This window comes from Mesoplodon mirus, assembly GCF_964341445.2.
Source record: "Mesoplodon mirus genome assembly, chromosome: 4".
Classification (NCBI taxonomy): domain Eukaryota; kingdom Metazoa; phylum Chordata; class Mammalia; order Artiodactyla; family Ziphiidae; genus Mesoplodon; species Mesoplodon mirus.
The window spans coordinates 128,598,349-128,615,110 of NC_138979.1; the positions used below are offsets into that span (position 1 = coordinate 128,598,349).

Genomic DNA, 16,762 nt, shown 5'->3' on the forward strand with positions numbered 1-16,762 from the left:
CCATATAACCGTACCAAAGAAATATAAAATATTAATGTCACCGACGTTCCATGATCTCAGGGAAAGTGAAGAGCTTCAAGTACCTTGATGGTCCCAATCTTTGATTCTACAAAACTACAAAATAAATTTATATGTATTGACTTGAAAATACATTAACAGTGGATTAAAACAGTACTACACATACAGTGCATGTACGTATACATAAATAGATATAGATACATATATGTGGTGTGCTTCTAATTTTTTAAATACATATTTTATATACACCTATCTGTAGGAAGAAAGGTCAAGAATAATATATCAAAATGCTAATGACTGTAATCAGTAGATGGCAAAATTTTCAGCTGCTTTTAATTTTTTGTGTATCTGTATTTTTCTAATTTTTTTCTGAAGTAACCATGAATTACTAGAGTAATGAAAAAATGAAGAGAGAAAAATTCACAGATGTTACCAGGGGAAACATCGATAGGTAAGACCTAACATCAAAACTCTCCCACACTACTATATATAAAATAAATAACTAATAAGGACCTACAGTATAGCACAGAGAAATCTACTCAATACTCTGTAATGGCCTATATGGGAAAAGAATCAAAAAAGAGTGGATAGGGACTTCCCTGGTGGTGTAGTGGTTAAGACTCTGCCTGCCAATGCAGGGGACACGGGTTCGATCCCTGGTCCGGGAAGATCCCACATGCCGTGGAGCAACTAAGACCATGTGCCACAACTACTGAGCCTGTGCTCTAGAGCCCATGAACCACAACTACTGAGCCCACGCACCACAACTACTGAAGCCCACGTGTTCTAGGGCCCATGTGCCACAACTATTGAGCCTGTGTGCTGCAACTACTGAAGCCCGTGTGCCTAGAGTCCATGCTCCGCAACAAGAGAAGCCACCACAATGATAAGCCTGTGCACTGCAATTAAAGAGTAGCCCCCAAGGGTTTCCCTGGTGGTGCAGTGGTTGGGGGTCCACCTGCCGATGCAGGGGACACGGGTTCGTGCCCCGGTCCGGGAGGATCCCACATGCCACAGAGCGGCTAGGCCCGCGAGCCATGGCCGCTGAGCCTGCGCGTCCGGAGCCTGTGCTCCGCAATGGGAGAGGCCACAACAGTGAGAGGCCCACATACCGGGAAAAAAAAAAAAAAGAGTAGCGCCCGCTCGCCTCAACTAGAGGAAGCCCATCACAGCAACGAAGACCCAATGCACCCAAAAAATAAAATAAAAATTTAAAAAAAGGATCATTATCATAGGCTGGTGTCTCCAGGAAGCAGGTTCTGTGACTGCATTTAAAAAAGAGTGGATATATGTATATGCATAACTGATTCACTTCGCTGTATACCTGAAACTAACACAAAATTGTAAATCAACTATACTCCAATAAAAAATTTTTAAATAATAATAATAAAGCTCTCCTGCCTAGTACAAGTTAAGGAGGCATCTTCCAATGCAAACATCACTAAGAGAAACAGATATATAGCTGTCAATTACAGGAAGAAATGTGCTGAGCCCCACAGAGCTGTCCTCTCGGGGAGCAGGCCCTTTGAGGAATGGTTCAGTCCCATTTACGCAGCAATTAATCATTAAGCCAGTCTGTTCTTCATTAAGAAGCCAATGCAGTCAGGGCTCTGGAAATATGGCTTGCTGAGAGACTGCTTGAGTTATTCCAAAAAGAAACCAAACCAAGGGCACTTGAATACCCTAAGAATGCTCAAGAAAGGGGTAAATGGGATGAACACTTGGCAACGAAAGCTCAGCAATTTTCTTTTTAATTATTGAGATAAGAAAGGGAGTTTGGTTTCATTTAGCTGTTCAAATAGAAATCTATTTAAATATTTAAACAGAAAAGCCTCCTGATCTACCATCCTGCCCTCCTGTAACAGCTATGGCCTTTCTACAGAGATAAATTTTATAGTGGGTTTGGTTTGGGAAACTTCTATTTTATGGGTTAGAAATTGATTTCAAGAGCCTTCGGCAGAGTAAAACACACACAACTGTGTATTTGCTTTGGGGGTAAGTCCACACTCTCTTGCAGTACAAACTAAATCTCCTGCTGGTAAACACTAGGATGTTTGGCATTTGAATTGCTTCTCTTTTAGAGCTGTGGTCCTGATAATCTCTTTCACAAACCTTTAAGGACACAAGCCCTCCCCCAATGCCTCACCCTTACTTCCCAGACATCGTTCTACACTGTTTTCCTCCATTCTACTTGGGCAAATAAAATTCACCAACATCAAAGCAACAAATATTTGTTATGTGCCTACTTGCTGTCCCCAGTGAAAATTTACCCTCCCACATGGGTCCCCATGACCAGACAACTCCTGCTGCTCTCTTCCATAACCAAGCCCATTTCAGAATTTAAAGGTGTTTTTAAAACTATACATCCCTCAAGAAGCAATTCCCTAACAAGAGGAAAAGGAACCCTGTCGCAGCATTTAACCCATCTGCCTTTTTATGCTTCCAGGGTTTTACTCTGCCTAGAATGCCTAGCCCATATTTTCATCCAACAAAATCCTTTGACCTTGAAGGTCTAGCTTGACTGGCAATACCTCAGTCTCCCCTAAAAATGTAATTCTGAATCATTCCCTGATAATCCTTCCCAATTGCCTTATACATACTTCAGGAAAAACTCCCAACATTATATTTCAATTTATTTACACGTCTGTCTTCCCCCTTTGGACTGTGGGTTCCCAAGGAAACAGACTATCTCTCATCATGATATTCCCGGTACCTACTGTTCAATAAATAAATACTGAATGAATGAATGAATGAATATAACAGCTCCTAGAGAATCCAATTTGCTTGTATACTTTTACATGTCCAATAGAGAGATTAACAGATCCAAAAAGACAGTGCGAGAGCTTTATCTCCACTCTTCTTACAATATGTAATAAAATAAAATTGAGCAAGTACTATTTTAATTAATACTTAAATGGCATTTATTAATATTTCTGTAAAGGGTAGTGTGAAAGTAGAAATTTTCACTTCAGGGTTTCTCATAGGGAAAATCAGCCTTTCAAGAAGAAAAGTAGATTTTCCTTGCAGCTCAAACTTCCTTTCACCAAATTCTGTTAAACCAAAACAGCCAGCCAAGAACTCTTTCACATTTTGTCACCCCAAAGAACATGATTTTTTCCTGCTATGTTGGTGTGAACTTTCCCACATTGCTTTCTTCAGCTGTGTGTGCCATAGGTGGCTGAGAAAAGAAAATCTCAGATATCATGGCTTGATTCAACAGTTAAGAGACCCTGTAAAATTTTATGTTCCCAATTAATTTAGCCTTTTATTTTCTTTAAGCATACCTCTTCCTTGGGAAACTGTTCCTCCATAACCATGAATTGTACTTTCCCTCTAAACTCCTCCCTGTTATTATACCTAAACATACCACACATAAATTTCTTCCCATAACCTTTGAAATTAATCCCTTTGTTGGTTAAGTTCAATTTTGTCTACTTCCTCCTAGCCAACAAGCAAGCTGAGAAAGATATACTCAATATTTCAAGTCTACAGTAGCACAAAATGCATTCCACAAGCTAGCACAAAACCATCTACAAACCAAAAGAAACTCCCAGGCTGGTAATTCAGCAAAGATCCAGGCTGTCACTAATCCATCACTTGATATGTTCATCTGTAAAGCCATAGGTTCTGTGTATGGAAACACAAAGCAAAAATCACTGTCTTCAGACAGTGAAAAAGAAGCGTAGCCTCTATTACCTGAGTATTCCAGATGAACATGGGTCAGCCTTAACAGTACAAGTAGAAATGTCAGGTGTAATGTCTTTGCAACAGCTGATGTCCATCTTTAATAGGCAAATCAGTGTACTTCGCTTATATTGACACTTCTGGTATCAACTTAGAGGTTTGTTTAACTGATTCATCTCTAAAACTCTACAGCTAATTTCATCCCTCAGATAGTTTGTACATCCACAATTTTGTTAAACTTAGCACAATGATCATTTATGTTTGTGCATACTCTAATTCCCAAGGCTAAGAGTTAATATTAATATCCTCTTGAAGCGCTAAGATCTCCTAATGAAATGGTACCCAAAATCAATCTTTTGATGTGCTGATTATAAAGCAACATTAATTGACTTATGACTTTATCTATGATAGACACAAAACAAATCCTTTGATGGTGTCAAAAAAGAAAAATTGTTGAATATGAAATGTCTTTTATTTCCTATGTTAGATATATAACATAGCTTTTACTCTGCAGACATGGGTGAATGCACTCCACCTTTGCATCTGTGGCAACCAACTAGCCACTACAGTTCCAATTTTGGATTATTATATAAAGTTGGGGGTTTTTCCAAAGCTGTTTGAGGTTTAAGTGGAACAAAAATAGCCTATGCTCTGAATTTAGAAACAGAAAGAAAAAAAACAAACAGTTGTGCTAAAATATTAAGCATGATGGACAGAATAGCATTAATCTTGTTTCTGGACTTATTTCCCCCTTGGAAAATGTATTCACAAAGAGATTCACCGGGGAGAGTCCAGTCCTCGTTGTGTTATTAAAAATTCAGGAGGCTCATATTAAAGATGTGAAATGCTTTGATTTATCATAAATTTAATATATGGTTTATCAAATTAGCAAAACAGTTACTTTTAATAATTCTTTAAGTTAATACTGCAACTACTATAGTTTGAATAATTTAAATTTGAATTTACATATTTAATCATTTCTGTCTAAAAACAACTTACTGGAATGCAATGTTAGGTTCACTATTTCTCTGATTTCCATGTAAATTACCAGTGTTAGTAAATTTGCTCGTCACTTAACCCAGTCGAGAATTTATTTAATTACTGAATATTTCTATGTTTTTGTACCAATCATAGAGGAAAAACTTTTCTAGAAGAAAAAACTTCGTAGAGATCTAATACCTAGTTCCTTTGACATACTGGAGTAGAGGCTTGGATTATTATTTTAATAATAATAATAAATAAATAAATAATAAATGATGGAACTTAGAAAGTGGGACAGCTAAAAAGAGAAAGGCAGTTGTCCAAAAGCAGATGAGTTCCTAATGGTGACTGGATCCAAGGTGTGACCATGAGAGTGAGTTCCAGAAGCAGAGTGAAAGTACAGACAATGAACTGAGATAAAGAAATTCCAAGCCAGGATAGTGACTGTACGTTTCCCAGGGCTTTATTTATTATGTGCCAGGCATAACAACCTCGTAACAACCCTACAAGGTAGGAACTATTATTGTCAGCAGCCTCATTTTACAGCTGAGGAAACTGAGACACAGAAAGGTTAAGCAACTTGCCAAAGTCACACAGCTATTCTAGCAGGAGCTGGGATTCAAACCGAGGCTAGCTCCAGAGGTCTTGCTCCCAACATTACATTATACCACTTCCCCTAGAAAGACAGCAGTTGCCTCTGGGAGCCATGGGTGTCATGGCTCAAATAAGGAGATATTTTTTGTGGGAAGGGTGAAAGATAAACAGTCATCTAAAATGCTAAATGCTCTCCATAACATCGGCAGCATCAACCACTGCATTTATTGAGCTTCCACTATGTGCCGGTTTGTGCTATTTTAAAACAATTAATCCGAGCATAGCAGCTGTAGAGCCAGGATTTCATTTTTTCCATAATTCCTTCCCTGAAATTTACACAAAAGGTTTTTTGTTATTTTAAAAAAAAACTGAACTAAAATGATACTCTTGTATTCAGCCTGCTGGGTAGCAGAATCTTAAGTTAATTGATTCTATAAAAATCCAGTGCTTAAGCAGCCAAATATAATCATCTGTGAAATAACTGAACAACTGGTGGAAGCAAATGGTGTTCCACACACAGGAATAACCAGCTGGTAATAGTTTACTTCACAGCCTACCTATGACAAAACTGAGAAGTTTCACCTGACACTCGTCAACCTGGCCAACCTAGAACTATTTATACTGCAAATTATTAGAACATCCTAAGGAAAACATCTAAAGAGGTCAGACTCTTTTTTTTTTTTTTTTTTTTTTTTTTTGCGGTACGCGGGCCTCTCACTGTTGTGGCCTCTCCCGTTGCAGAGCACAGGCTCCGGACGCGCAGGCTCAGCGGCCATGGCTCACGGGCCTAGCCGCTCCGCGGCATGTGGGATCTTCCCAGACCGGGGCACGAACCCGTGTCCCCTGCATCGGCAGGTGGACTCTCAACCACTGCGCCACCAGCGAAGCCCCAGACTCATTTTTTTTTTTTTTTTTCTTTTCTTTTTGCGGTACGCGGGCCTCTCACTGTTGTGGCCTCTCCCGTTGCGGAGCACAGGCTCCGGATGCGCAGGCCCAGCGGCCATGGCTCACGGGCCCAGCCGCTCCGCGGCATATGGGATCCTCCCAGACCGGGGCACGAACCCGTATCCCCTGCATCGGCAGGCGGACTCTCAACCACTGCGCCACCAGGGAGGCCCCAGACTCATTTTTTAAACCAAATTTTAAACACCTTCTAGAACAGTGTGACTATATGAAAGACCTCTTCTTTGCTCAAATATTCAACTATATCATGTTGCTTTCTTCTATCAGTTTTTCAACATTTATTGGGAATTATACCAAGAATTACAGCTTGACTGGCAGCACTGCAAAATTTTCTAGTACTTGAGTTATTGATGGATGTAGGATGTCAATATAATGTTATAACATGCTTTATTCAATATTTGTGGCAATAAACTTCGGAATGAACTATGACATACCATAATTTTTTTGTGTTAATAGAGAATGAAGTCACCTACAGTTACATTTTATAGCCTCCTTTTAATGTTACAATTTCATCAGTCTTCCTTCAAAAATCTTTATAGGAAATATCTTGTCTCTTCCCACCCTCCATCAAGGGATAACAAGGTCAAAATGCAACATTAGTAGACTAAGAAATTAGAGTTAAGAATTATAATCCTTGGGACTTCCCTGGTGGTGCAGTAGTTAAGAATCTGCCTGCCGGTGAGGGGGATATGGGTTCAATCCCTGGTCTGGGAAGATCCCACATGCCGCGGAGCAACTAAGCCTGTGCACTATAACTACTGAGCCTGCTCGAGCCAGTGAGCCACAACTGCTGAGCCCACGTGCCACAACTACTGAAGCTCGCCCATCTAGAGCCCATGTTCCACAACAAGAGAAGCCACCTCAGTGAGAAGCCCGTGCACCTCAACAAAGAGTAGCCCCCACTCGCCACATCTAGAGAAAGCCTGTGCACAGCAACAAAGACCCAACGCAGCCATAAATAAATAAATAATTTTTTAAAAGAAGAATTATAATCCTCTACAATGTGAATTGTCAAGATTTGATGATCAGCCATAGGAAAATGCAAACACTGATACTGTAATATAGAGCTTTGGAAGGAAGGATAGCTCAGAGAATAAAGACTTCTGTTTGAATTCCTGCTACCAGCAATTAGATGTTTGTCTTTGGGTATGTTACATAATTTCTCTGAGCCTATTCTCTCATCTATAAAGTAATAACTTCTTCCCATGATTTTTATAAGAATTATATGTATTAAAGCATTAAGCATAGTGCCTCATTCAGCACAGAGCTAAATAATGTTTCTCTTTCAAATTTTAATTTGACCTCTCAGCTCTTGACCCAGCTCGCCTCTCCTTCATTCTTGATGATACACCCCTGACCTGTGTCTTCTCCAAACCTCCTCATTCCAGGAAATGCCCCACCATCTGCACAGGAGCTCGAGCCAGCAGCCTGAGCATCACCTGATTCTGTTCTTCCCCCATTCTCCAAACCTAGGCAATTATCAAGCCCTGTCAATGCTCTATCAAGATGATCCTCATGTTCCCTTTTAATTTAGTCTGAATTTCTTAGAAGTGAGGTTCAAAAATATCAGTAACTTGCAGAAACCTATAATAAAGTCTATTTTAAAGATTACTTTTAAATGAAGGGTTTGATCACAACTAGAGAAATGGTTTAAAGGCAAAAACTGTTCCTTAGAACAATGGTTTTACAGAATATGTCAGTGGGTGTTAGAAAAGAGATACATGGCCAAACAAATTTGGAAAATTCTAGATTAAACACAATTAAACAAATTTTCACTATTGTTACTATTTCTACTCTTAAGACTTCTCATAATTTTTAAACAGGCATTGAGATCCATAAGAAGAGATTGTTTCTTTTTCCCCTTCCACTCCATGCCAATCCACTCCCAACTACTTTAAACAAAGCACTTTCCTCTAACAGAAGAACTCAAGATTTGGCTATTAGCCACAAGCTAAAATAATTCAGTATCTTATACCCAGGAATTGAGTTCTTCTTTTAGAGGGAAATGTCTTTGTTTTAAAAACTTTGATTATGGAAATCCTTTGCTGTATTGCAGAACGTACTGCAGGATGTGTTTCATAGAACTCTTCTGAATCACAAATTTTAAAAAGAAAAGAAAAAATAGCAAACTGGCATTTCAGGGCAGGTAAATGTTGGGAAGCACATGTAAGGAAAAATAAATCAGCTACTTATACAATCTTCATGTGCCCCAGGACCTCATACAGTGCCCTTACCCATCACTTGTGGGTACACGAAGTATCCCATCAATGGTTAGATCAGCAGTTTGATAGCTCAAAACTCCCTACAGAATCTCATCTCCCACCCACCACCCGACACATACACAAACCTTCCCAGGTTTGTTCCCCGCCAGGGCTCTTTGTCAGCTCAGTGGTACCCTAAACTGTGTTAGAGCAGGTTGCTGCCCATGGTCCCAGAATCACTCAGCTCTGTCCTGCCCATAGTGCACCACACTCAAGGTCTCTGGAACACATCTCTGAGATCTCACTCAAGCTACCACCCACATGATCGCCCCACACCAGCACACTGGCATTGTTACTGGCTGTGCTGTTTATTCTCCAAACCACCCACCCTGACTCTGAACCAACATGAGCCAGCACTACACCTTGTTTCCTACATTCCCTGCTCCTTCCCAGTGCTCAGTTTCCCCTAAAGGCTCTGGCATACCTCCCTCTCCTTGATGTTGCCTACTCTTAGAGGAGACCCTAAACACAGCTGCTTTTCCCATGGCACTATGACCCTTTTAGGATTTCATGCTTAAAACTATCTCCTCCGGAGGTTGTGTGTGACACCAGGATGACTGATCCCATTGTCATTTCCTCAGGGATGCTGTAGATCAAGGATACATCCCATGGGCCAAATCCAGCCTGCCTCCTAATTCTGGACATAAATTTTTTCTTAAAATACAGTCACAGCAATTTATTTTAATACTGTCTATGGTTGCTTTCCACTACAATGCTAGAGTTGAACAGTTTGATACACAGAGACCTTATAGCCCACAAAGACTAAAATATTTACTTTTTAGACCTTTACAGTAAAAGATTGCTGACCCCTCGACAGATGAAAGAACAGAATGGTGTTAATCTTCAGTTAAGCCAGCAGAATTTGAGAATCAAAAAGGAGGGCACTGGCAACAGCGAGAACCTCTGAGCCGGCACTGTGGCAGGCAACAGCCCCGAGTGTGGGCAGCAGCCGGTCGCGGAGAAGTGCGAGACAATCCACGTTGCTACTGTCTGTGCCAGATACAACGTCAGCCTGGATACTGTCACCTTGTTGAAGACTGTCCTATTTCACAGGCAGAACCCCCTGCATTTCCACCTCATCGCTGACTCCATCGCTGAGCAGATCCTGGCGACGCTCTTCCAGACCTGGATGGTACCTGCTGTGCGAGTATACTTCTACAATGCAGATGAGCTCAAGTCTGAAGTTTCCTGAATCCCCAAAAAACATCTCTCTGGGATTAATGGTCTGATGAAGCTTTTCCTCACCAAGACTCTTCCTGCCAACCTGGAGAGGGTCATCGTCCTTGACACAGACATCACCTCTGTAACCGATATCACAGAGCTCTGGGCTGTGTTGCACCAGTTCAAAGCTGTGAGCCTCACAGGGTCTTGGTGCTCTGGTTGGGTGTCAGGCCTGTGCCTCTGAGGTGGAAGAGGTGAGTTCAGGACATTGGTCCACCAGCGACCTCCCGGCTCCATGTAATATCAAATGGCGAAAGCTCTCCCAGACATCTCCATCTCAACGCTAAGACCCAGCTCCACTCAAGGACCAAAAAACCACAGTGCTGGACACCCTATGCCAAACAACCAGCAAGACAGGAACACAAACGCACCCATTAGCAGAGAGGCTGCCTAAAATCATAATAAGGTCACAAACAACCCAAAACAAACCAATAGATGTGGTCCTGCCCACCAGAAAGACAAGATCAAGTCTCATCCACCAGAACACAAGAACCAGTTCCCTCCATCAGAAAGCCTACACAACCCACTGAACCAACCTTAGCCCCTGGAGGCAGACACCACAAACAATGGGAACTACAAGCCTGCAGCCTGCGAAAAGGAGACCCCAAACACAGTAAGTTAAGCAAAATGAGAAGATAGAGAAACACAGAGCAGATGAAGGAAAAAGGTAAAAACCCACCAGACACAACAAATGAAGAGGAAATAGGCAGTCTACCTGAAAAAGAATTCAGAGTAATAATAGTAAAGATGATCCAAAATCTTGGAAATAGAATGGAAAATTAAAAAAACGTTTAACAAGGACCTAGAAAAACTAAAGAGCAAACAAACAACAGTGAACAACACAATAAATGAAATTAAAAATTCTCTAGAAGGAATCAATAGCAGAATAACTGAGGCAGAAGAACGCATAACTGACCTGGAAGATAAAATAGTGGAAATAACTACCACAGAGCAGAATAAAGAAAAAAAGAATGAAAAGAATTGAGGACAGTCTCAGACACCTCTGGGATGACATTAAATGCACCAACATTTGGATCATAGGGGTCCGAAAGCAGAAGAGAAAAGGAAAGGGACTGAGAAAATATTTGAAGAGATTATACTTGAAAACTTCCCTAATATGGGAAAGGAAATAGTCAATCAAGTCCAGGAAGTGCAAAGAGTCCCATACAGGGTAAATCTAAGGAGAAACATGCCAAGACACATATTAATCAAACTATCAAAAATTAAATACAAAGAAAAAATATTAAAAGAAGCAAGGGAAAAACAACAAATAACACACAAGGGAATCCCCATAAGGTTAACAGCTAATCTTTCAGCAGAAACTCTGCAAGCCAGAAGAGAGTGGCAGGACATATTTAAAGTGATGAAAGGGAAAAACCTACAACCAAGATTACTCTACCCAACAAGGATCTCATTAAGATCTGATGGAGAAATTAAAACCTTTACAGACAAGCAAAAGCTAAGAGAATTCACACCACCAAACCAGATTTACAACAAATGCTAAAGGAATTTCTCTAGGCAGGAAACACAAGAGAAGGAAAAGAACTACAATAACAATCCCAAAACAATTAAGAAAATGGTAACAGGAACATACATATCGATAACCACCTTAAATGTAAATGGATTAAATGCTCTAACCAAAAGACACAGACTAGCTGAATGGATACAAAAACAAGACCCATATATATGCTGTCTACAAGAGACCCACTTCAGACGTAGGGACACATACAGACTGAAAGTGAGGGGATGGAAAATGATATTCCATGCAAATGGAAATCAAAAGAAAGCTAGAGTAGCAATTCTCATATCAGACAAAATAGACTTTAAAATAAAGACTATTACAAGAGACAAAGAGACACTACATAATGATCAAGGGATCAATCCAATAAGAAGATGTAACAATTGTAAATATTTATGCACCCAACATCGGAACACCTCAATACATAAGGCAAATGCTAACAGCCATAAAAGGGAAAATCAACAGTAACACAATCATAGTAGGGGACTTTAACACCCCACTTTCAACAATGGACAGATCATCCAAAATGAAAACAAACAAGGAAGCACAAGCTTTAAATGATACATTAAACAAGATGGACTTAATTGATATTTATAGGACATTCCATCCAAAAACAACAGAATACATTTTCTTCTCAAGTGCTCATGGAACATTCTCCAGGATAGATCATATGTTGGGTCACAAATCAAGCCTTGGTAAATTTAAGAATATTGAAATCATATCAAGTATCTTTTCTGACCACAATGCTATGAGAATAGATATCAATTACAGGAAAAAATCTGTAAAAAAATACAAACACATGGAGGCTAAACAATACACTACTAAATAACCAAGATATCACTGAAGAAATCAAAGAGAAAATCAAATACCTAGAAACAAATGATGATGAAAACACGAGGACACAAAACCTATGGGATGCAGCAAAAGAGTTCTAAGAGGGAAGTTATAGCAATACAATCCTACCTCAAGATACAAGAAACATCTCAAATAAACAACATAACCTTACACCTAAAGCAAATAGAAAAAGAAGAATAAAAAACCCTCAAAGTTAGGAGAAGGAAAGAAATCATAAAGATCAGACCAGAAATAATGAAAAAGAAATGAAGGAAACAATAGCAAAGATCAATAAAAGTAAACGTTGGTTCTTTAAGAAGATAAACAAAATTGATAAACCATTAGCCAGACTCATCAAGAAAAAAAGGGAGAAGACTAAAATCAATAGCATTAGAAATGAAAACAGAGAAGTAACAACTGACACTGCAGAAATACAAAGGATCATGAGAGATTACTACAAGCAACTATATGCCAATAAAATGGACACCCTGGAAGAAATGGACAAATTCTTAGAAAAGCACAACCTCCTGAGACTGAACCAGGAAGAAATAGAAAATATAAACAGACCAATCACAAGCACTGAAATTGAAACTGTGATTAAAAATCTTCCAACAAACAAAAGCCCAGGACCAGATGGCTTCACAGACGAATTCTATCAAACATTTAGAGAAGAGCTAACACCTATCCTTCTCAAACTCTTCCAAAATATAGCAGAGGGAGGAACACTCCCAAATTCATTCTGCGAGGCCACCATCACCCTGATAATAAAACCAGACAAAGATGTCACAAAGAAAGAAAACTACAGGCCAATATCACTGATGAACGTAGATGCAAAAATCCTGAACAAAACACTAGCAAACAGAATCCAACAGCACATTAAAAGGATCATACACCATGATCAAGTGGGGTTTATCCCAGGAATGCAAGGATTCTTCAATATACGCAAATTAACGTGATATACCATATTAACAAATTGAAGGAGAAAAACCATATGATCATCTCAATAGACGCAAACAAAGCTTTCGACAAAATTCAACACCCATTTATGATAAAAAGCCTGCAGAAAGTAGGCATAGAGGGAACTTTCCTCAACACAATAAAGGCCATATATGACAAACCCACAGCCAACATCGTCCTCAATGGTGAAAAACTGAAACCATTTCCACTAAGATCAGGAACAAGACAAGGATGCCCACTCTCATCACTATTATTCAACATAGTTTTGGAAGTTTTAGCCACAGCAATCAGAGAAGAAAAACAAATAAAAGGAATCCAAATCGGAAAAGAAGAAGTAAAGCTGTCACTGTTTGCAGATGACATGAAACTATACATAGAGAATCCTAAAGATGCTACCAGAAAACTACTAGAGCTAATCAATGAATGTGGTGAAGTAGCAGGATACAAAATTAATGCACAGAAATCTCTGACATTCTTATACACTAATGATGAAAAATCTGAAAGTGAAATTAAGAGAACTCTCCCATTTACCATTGCCACAAAAAGAACGAAATATCTAGGAATAAACCTACCTAGGGAGACGAAAGACCTGTATGCAGAAAACTATAAGACACTGATGAAAGAAATTAAAGATGATACAAATAGATGGAGAGATATACCATGTTCTTGGATTGGAAGAATCAACATTGTGAAAATGACTCTACTACGCAAAGCAATCTACAGATTCAATGCAATCCCTATCAAACTATCACTGGCATTTTTCACAGAACTAGACAAAAAACTTCACAATTTGTATGAAAACACAAAAGACCCCCAATAGCCAAAGCAATCTTTTTTTTTCTTTTTTTTTTTTAAAGAAGATGTTGGGGGTAGAGGTTTATTTATTAATTTATTTATTTTTGCTGTGTTGGGTCTTCGTTTCTGTGCGAGGGCTTTCTCTAGTTGTGGCAAGTGGAGGCCACTCTTCATCACGGTGTGCAGGTCTCTCACTATCACGGCCTCTCTTGTTGCGGAGCACAGGCTCCAGAGGCTCATGCTCAGTAGTTGTGGCTCATGGGCCTAGCTGCTCCGCAGCATGTGGGATCCTCCCAGACCAGGGCTCGAACCCGTGTCCCCTGCATTAGCAGGCAAATTCTCAACCACTGCATCACCAGGGAAGCCCCAAAGCAAGCTTGAGAATGAAAAATGGAGCTGGAGGGGGCCTCCCTGGTGGCGCAGTGGTTGAGAGTCCGCCTGCCGATGCAGGGGATACGGGTTCGTGCCCCGGTCTGGGAGGATCCCATATGCCGCGGAGCGGCTGGGCCCGTGAGCCATGGCCGCTGGGCCTGCGCGTCCGGAGCCTGTGCTCCGCAACGGGAGAGGCCACGACAGTGAGAGGCCCGCATACCGCAAAAAAAAAAAAAAAAAAAAAAAAAAAAAAAAAAAAAAAAAAAAAGAAAAATGGAGCTGGAGGAATCAGGCTCCCTGACTTCAGACTATACTACAAAGCTACAGTAATCAAGACAGTATGGTACTGGCACAAAAACAGAAATACAGATCAATGGAACAGGATAGAAAGCCCAGGGATAAACCCACGCACATATGGTCACCTTATCTTTGATAAAGCAGGCAAGAATATACAGTGGAGAAAAGACAGCCTCTGCAATAAGTGGTGCTGGGGGCTTTCCTGGTGGCGCAGTGTTTGAGGATCTGCTTGCTAATGAAGGGGACATGGGTTCGAGCCCTGGTCTGGGAGGATCCCACATGCCGCGGAGCAACTAAGCCCGTGTGCCACAACTATTGAGCCTGCGCATCTGGAGCCTGTGCTCCTCAACAAGAGAGGCCACGATAGTGAGAGGCCCGCACACCGCAATGAAGAGTGGCCCCCACTTGCCACAACTAGAGAAAGCCCTTGCACAGAAACGAAGACCCAACACAGCAAAAATAAATTAATTAATTAATAAACTCCTACCCCCAACATCTAAAAACATAATAATAATAAGCGGTGCTGGGAAACCTGGACAGGTACATGTAAAAGTATGAGATTAGAACACTCCCTAACACCATACACAAAAATAAACTCAAAATGGATTGAAGACCTAAATGTAAGGCCAGACACCATAAAACTCTTAGAGGAAAACCTCGGCAGAACACTCTGTGACATAAATCACAGCAAGATGCTCTTTGACCCACCTCCTAGAAAAATGGAAATAAAAACAAAAATAAACAAATGGGACCCAATGAAACTTAAAGCTTTTGCACAGCAAAGGAAAACATAAACAGGACAAAAAGCCAACCCTCAGGATGGGAGAAAATATTTGCAAATGAAGCAACTGACAATGGATTAATCTCCAAAATTTACAAGCAGCTCATGCAGCTCAACATCGAAAACACAAACAACCCAATCCAAAAATGGGCAGAAGACCTAAATAGACATTTCTCCAAAGAAGATATACAGATTGCCAACAAACACATGAAAGGATGCTCAACATCACTGATCATTAGAGAAATGCAAATCAAAACTACAATGAGGTATCACCTCACACGGGTCAGAATTGCCATCATCAAAACATCTACAAACAATAAACGCTGGAGAGGGTGTAGAGAAAAGGGAACCCTCTTGCACTGTTGGTGGGAATGTAAATTGATACAGCCACTATGGAGAACAGTATGGAGGTTCCTTAAAAAACTAAAAACAGAGCTCCCATACAACCCAGCAATCCCACTACTGGGCATATACCCTTAGAAAACCAAAATTCAAAAAGAGTCATGTACCACAATGTTCACTGCAACTCTATTTACAATAGCCAGGACATGGAAGCAACCTAAGTGTCCATCGACAGATGAATGGATAAAGAGGATGTGGCACATGTAGACAATGGAATATTACTCAGCCATAAAAAGAAACGAAATTGAGTTATTTGTAGTGAGGTGGATGGACCTAGAGTCTGTCATACAGAGTGAAGTAAGTCAGAAAGAGAAAAACAAATACCGTAGGCTAACACATATATGTGGAATCTAAAAAAAAACAATGGTTCTGAAGAACCTAGGGGCAGGACAGGAATAAAGACGCAGACAGGGAGAACGGACTTGAGGACACGGGGAGTGGGAAGGTAAGCTGTGACAAAGTGAGAGAGTGGCACGGACACATATACACTACTAAATGTAAAATAGATAGCTACTGGGAAGCAGCCACATAGCACAGGGAGATCAGCTCGGTGCTCTGTGACCACCTAGGGGGGTGGGACACAGAGAGTGGGAGGGTGACACAAGAGGGAGATGATATGCGGATATATGTATATGTAGAGCTGATTCACTTTCTTATAAAGCAGAAACTAACACACCATTGTGAAGCAATTATACTCCAATAAAGATGTTCAAATACAAAAAAAGAAAGAATTAAAGGATAAAACACTATTCTAGCACATGCCTGGGACACTGTAGGCCAGTCTGATCATGAAATCTAATTAAACAGTCAGAATTAAAGCCTACATGGGAATGATAAACCCCAAAATGAGGATCACAACTATCTCTGGGTAGAGGGATAAGAATGTGCTCATGGAAGGATAGAGATAATTTCAATTATATTTACAACAATGGTTTCTTCATTGAATAAGAAGTACAATGGTTTCTTAGGTTGAACGATAAGTACAAAAAGGTTCGTTTCTTTGCGTGTGCTACATGTCTTCCAGATCCACTTGCCCCTTTACCCCTTTGTCTCCAAGTCATAGTAGGTAACCTAGGTAGACTG

At 40.3% G+C, this 16,762-nt stretch overlaps 1 pseudogene across 1 annotated transcript; it reads left to right on the forward strand.

Annotated features, from left to right (window-relative positions):
- Positions 1 to 9,318: 9,318 nt before the first annotated feature.
- Positions 9,319 to 9,906, forward strand: LOC309802906 (xylosyl- and glucuronyltransferase LARGE1-like; annotated as a pseudogene). Its single transcript has one exon. The product of its transcript is annotated as a xylosyl- and glucuronyltransferase LARGE1-like (transcript).
- The last annotated feature ends 6,856 nt before the right edge of the window (positions 9,907 to 16,762 follow it).